Genomic DNA, 6,000 nt, shown 5'->3' with positions numbered 1-6,000 from the left:
TGGAGTGGGGATTCCATGAACCCCATCTCCCCCGGGACACAGGGATTCAAGGGATCTCCCTCTCCTTATTTCATAGCACTTTCCAGTTGCCAGTTGTCCCCTCGCCCTTCTTGGGAAGTTATAAGGATGAAGTCCGTTAATGTTAATCCATTGATGTTCCTTTTAGTATCCTGTCGTCTCTGTCATCTCAGTGAAGACCCAGGACAGTGTTGGGATAGACGGGAAGTGTGGCAGCCCCGTATGGTGTGTTAAAAGTCGCATGAACGTCTGGGGACGCAGAGGTGTTCTGAGTTAGGATGACTGCAGGATGACTTCGGCTTCTTCAGGCTCTAGTAATACACCAAAGGCATCCCAGAGCCCGTGAGCAGGACATGGCCTTGTCTAGGTGGAACTCAGCTAAAGACAGATCAGCCTGGGAAGCACGCAGGGGGACGTTTCATAGACACCACCCGAACCCAAAGCCTGCTAATGAAGGAATTGCCTCTAACAATGAGATCTGATTCACTTTTAGAGAAAGGACCAGGGGATAGTGAATCTTTACTCATATAAAAAATTTTAAACAATTGATTGCTAAAGATTTTTTCTTTAAAAAACAAAAGCCTGGGCTGGGGGTGTAGCTAAGTGGTGGAGCCCTTGCCTGGCACGTGTGAGGCACTAGGTTCGATCCTCAGCACCACATAAAAATAAATAAATAAAATAAAAGACATTGTGTTCATCCACAACTAAAAAATAAAAACCCCAAAAGGCTGATATGATGGATTCATGCAATCAACAACTATTTCTCGAGCACTTATACGTGAGGTGGTTTTGGCATGAGGAGGCTGCATTGAGTGATGCAGAGTACTGCTGTCATCCAGCTTCACCAAGATGAGGAAGTGAGCCGGGCATGGTGGCGCATCTGTGATCCCAGCTCCTTGGGAGGCTGGGGCAGGAGATCACAAATTGGAGGCCATCTTTAGCGACTTAGCAAGACCCTCTCTTAAAAGGGAACAGGAGCTGAGGATATAGCCTAATGGAAGAGCACACCTGGGTTCAATCCCTAGTACCACCGGAAAAAAAAAAAAAAAATGAATATAATTTGAAATGTCAACAAATGCTATGAAGAAACTTGAGCAGACTATTATGCATAGGTAAACACTTAGACTCGAGAAGACTTCTGGAGAGGCTGACTGCGTCGATATTGAGGCATATACTTAAGTGTCGAGGAGTGACCCACGAGGATACCAGCCAGAGGGAAGCATCGGCCTAAAGTCCCTCAGGCAGAACAGGCTCAGCTGGATCCTCATGTGGCCGCGGCAAACAGGAGAGCATGACAAGATGGTGCCAGGGAAGTCGTCCAGAGCCACACTGTGTTGGGACCACACAGGACAGAACGGTTCAGATTCCTGAATTGTGAGTGTGATGGAAAGATGACTTTAGCCACTGTGTGGAGAATAGGCCGTGGGGAGCAAGAGGGAGAGAAAGGAATCAGGATGTCATTTCAAGGAAACCAAGGAAGAGGCCAGGTAGCTGAGATAGCGTGGTGGCTGCAGAAGGCACGAGAAGCTATTTGGGAGGAGCGTCTCTTGGATAGTTGATGAGTGTGTTGAAAAGAATAGAGTTCCCAGGTGACGCTGATTTCTCCTGAGGGAGTGTGGCTGTCAGCCGGAACCTGGCAGGCTGCACAGGGCGAGGCGGGAAGTGCTGAGAGGGACCACTTTTTTTAGTACCAGATTCTGGGTATTGAACATAGGGGTGCTTAACCACTGAGACACCTTTCCAGCCCTTTTTTGTAATATTGTATTTTGAGACAGGGTCTCATTGAGTTGCTTGGGGCCTCACCAAGTTGATAAAACTGGTTTTGAACTCACAGTCCTCCTGCCTCAGCCTCCCAAGCTGCTGGGATTACAGGCATGTGCCGCTATGCCTGGCTCATTAAAACTATTTTTAAGAGGTATAGTTAATAAGGCAATCATGGAGATGGAATACCAAAAACATGCTCAATTTAAAAGAAGTCCGGATCCAGGCACAATGGCTCACACCTGTAATCTCCTCAGCTCAGGAAGCTGAAGCAGGAGGATCAAAAGTTCAAAGCCAGCCTCAGCAACTTAGCAAGGCCCTAGGGAACCTAAGCAACTTAGCAAGACCCTCTCTCAATTTTTTAAAAATTATCTTAAAGGGCTGGGGATGTGGCTCAGTAGTTAAGTGCTCCTGAATTTAATTCCTGGTACCAAAAAATAAAAATAAAAAAATTAAAGAGGAAAAGATGAAAGAGTAAACACAGAGCAAATGGGACTAATGGAAACAAATAGTAAGATAGTAGACTTAAGCATTAAATGTAAATGGCCTAGAGCTGGGGTTGTGACTTAGTGGTAGAGCACTTGCCTAGCATGTGTGAGGCACTGGGTTTGATTCTCAGCATTGCATATAAATAAAAAAAGTTTCATCAACAATTTAAAAAAATTTAAACATAAAAAATGTAAATGGCCTAAATACTATAATTAAAGGGCAGAGATAATTACTGTGCTGTGGTTTGAATATGTTCTCCAGAAGCTTATATACTAAAGCCTTAATTCCCAGTTCAGTGGTGTTGGGAGTTGGGGCTTACCAGGAGGCATTTAGATCATGAGGGTCCACACTCATCATTGGATTGTTGCCATTCTCATAGGAGTGTGTTCTCACAAAAGTAGGTTGTTTAAAAGGTGTCCTGGCTTCCTTGGTTTTCTTGCACTCTTCCATATTTTGAAGCAGTCAGACGGCCCTCACCAGAAGCCAAACAGATGCCAGCACCATGCCCCTAGACTTCCCAGCCTCCAGAACCACGAGCTAAATAAAACTATTCCTTACGAATTACCAAATCAGTGGTATTTTGTTATAGCAAACAAAACAACAAAACTAAGATTTAACTAAGAGTATTTGTGCACTGTATCAGGAAAATAAAACACATTTAAGTTAAAAAAATAAAAGGATGGTTAAAGGTATATTATGCAAACATTAATATTACAGAGAGAAAGAGAAATGTTTCATAGTGATAAAGTGGCCTATTCATCAAGAAAACAGAACAAGAGCCAATTCTTTACTGCATCAATATGTATGCATTGAATAACTGTACTTCAAAATATATAAAGCAAAAACAACTAAAAGAAGTAGAAAATCTATCTTAAGACTCTTGTTCTAACAAGTTGACAGAAAAACATGATGATCTGAATAACCTTGACCTAATTGATGGTTTGGGAACACTTCATCCACCATAGCTGAATACATGTTCTTCTTGAAGACACCGGCAACATTCACCATAAATGTTCACCAAAAATGAATCCCAATAATTTTAGAAGGATTGACAACATAAAAAAAATTCTGACAGTGGAATTAAATTGAAAATCAATAATATCTGGAAAAATTCCCAATAGTTGGAAATTAAGTAACATTTCCAAAAAAATGCTTGTGGTAGGGCTGTGGATGGAGCTCAGTGACAGAATACCTGCCTATTGTGCACGAGACCCTGGGTTTGATCCCCGACACTGAAAAAAGAAAAAGAAAAAAAAGAGTTAAAATGTTTTCAAAACATAATGCATGGATTAATAAAGACACAAAGAAAATTAGAAAAATAGTCTGAACTGAGTGAAAGATAAAAGTAAAAAAATGTGTGGGTAGAGTACTGAGATGAAGATTTATAGTTTGAAGTGCTGAAATTAGAAAAAAATGTCTAAAATGATCTAAGCATCTACCTTAATAAACCAGAAGAGCAAATTAACCAAAGTAAGTAAAATGAAAGAATAAAAAGCAGAAATAAATGAGATGGAAAATGGAAAATAATGAATAAAAATCAATTAACCCAAAACTAGTTCTTAGAAAAGGTCAAAAATTGCTCAAGACCATTCAAGGAAGTTAGAGTAAGATACGAATTACCAGCATCAGGAACCAGAGTGGACACTGGTACAGATTTTAAAGAGATTGAAAGGGGAGCACATTACTGTGGTCTGAATGTTTGTGTTCCCCCCAGTGTGGTGCTGTGGCAAGTGGGTGCCCAGGAGGTGACTGAGTCAGAGGATCAGTGCTCTTATAAAGAGGCCCGGGCAGCTCGTTAGTCCCTTGTACCAGTGAGGACACACCTATCAGCTTGCACCTTGACCTTAGACTTCCCAGCCTACAGAATGGTGAGAAATAAATTTCTATTGTTTATAAATTACCTGTCTAAGGTATTTTATTATAACACCCAACACAAACCAACAAATAAGGATAACTTCATACCAAAAATCCTGCAACATGGACACAACCCATGAAAAACATAAATTGACAAAATTGCCTGAGTAAGAAATGGAAAATCTGAACATCCCTGTATCTGTCAAAGAAATCCCCAATTTCAAACATCCCGTGGAAAATTTCCAAGTCCACATAGCTGTACTGGCAATCTACCACGCAATTGAGGAAGAGACAATATCAATCTTATACAAACTCTTTTCAGAAACTGGAAAGGGTAGAAATATGTACTGACATTTTATTTTATTTTTTGTACCAGGGATTGAACTCAGTCATACTCAATCACTGAGCCACATCCCCAGCCCTTTTTTTTTTTTTGTATTTTTATTTAGAGACAGGGTCTCACTGAGTTGCTTAGCACCTTGCTTTTGCTGAGGCTGGCTTTGATCTCGTGATCTTCCTGCCTCAGCCTCCCAAGCTGCTGGGATTACAGGCCTGCGCCACTCACTGAATGGCTTTATTACCCTAATACCAAAGGCAGACAAGAATGTTAAAAGAAATCTACTGAATGATGGCCCTCCTGAGCGCACACACACAATCCTTAACAAAATATTAGCAGACGGAATCCAGCAACGTAAGAAAAGATACAGCATGACTAAAGAATACAAAATTGTTCTAAGGTTTAAATTCGATATGATTCACAATAGAATAAAAGAAAACGACGATCTTGACAGATGCAGAAAAAGCATTTGACAGAAATCCACACCCGTTCAGCATTTAAGACTACGTAGAGAGGAAATGCACATCCACACCAGGACGCGCAGACTCACAACAGATGAATTCACAAGAGCCCAACCCGAAAATAAGTGTCGAAGGTCTTTGGAGGCAAGGGACACAGGTTAGCCATACAAATAACAAATGACTGAGACGCTGAACATGGTGAGTTTCCTAAGCAGGGAAGCAGGTGCAGCGTAGGCATGAAGTTCTAGAACAGGCCAGACGGATCTAGAGGGACCCAGGCAGATCCGTGGGTGCCGGAGCTGGGGACTGGCTGGGATGGCACAGGGACCTTCCTGGGTGAAGGCGACTCTGGATTTTGACGTGGTAACTGGTTACAGGCATCTGTGCCGCGCGGGCTTGTCTGAGTCTGTAGAACGAGAGCATTTCATGTTAATAAATCCTACCGTGATGAAGTCGGTCAAAAGAGAGCCGAGCACTAGAAACTGTCATCTGTCACAGTTCCTTGGTTTTGCGGTGGACCTTATTCCTGGACATCTGCCAAGGCCTTGAGGACCCGGGTGCTCTGGCTGCAGGGCCTCAGCCTGTCATTTTCTGTGATGTCCTTGGTGTGAGACATGCCCAGCCAGCTCTCCAGCTGACAGTGATTGAGGGCTCGCCTGAGGGTGACCGTGCCTGTTACTGCAGATCAATGGGCTCACACGTCATGGGCTGATGCTCACAGGGGAATCCATCACTAGGGTTCTGCCCCACATAAGGTGGGTGGGAGCAAAGGGGACCACACAGGTGCCCTGCCAGGAAGGAAGGCGGCCTTCATCCGACTCCACATTCACAGTGCGTTTGGGAGTTGGCGGGAGTTCATTCCTGATGGACAGTGGCCAGGGGTGTGCTGCAAGGCTGGCGGGCATTTTGACCAGAAAAAGTGAAAGAAAATAAGACAGGAAAGTATACGGGGTGTCCTGGGTTTGCAGGAGCCCGGAGCCCGGGTTGGGGACTTTGCAGAGGAGCTGAGCTGAGCTAGGCTTCCCCATTCAGACAGAACCAACAGGAGACCCACAGCTATATGAGAGGGTGCTGTGGTTT

The sequence above is a fragment of the Sciurus vulgaris genome, assembly GCF_902686455.1.
Source record: "Sciurus vulgaris genome assembly, chromosome: 11".
In the NCBI taxonomy this organism is placed as follows: Eukaryota; Metazoa; Chordata; class Mammalia; order Rodentia; family Sciuridae; genus Sciurus; species Sciurus vulgaris.
The sequence above is the reverse complement of the archived record's forward strand: the minus strand, read 5'-3'. Positions refer to the sequence as shown.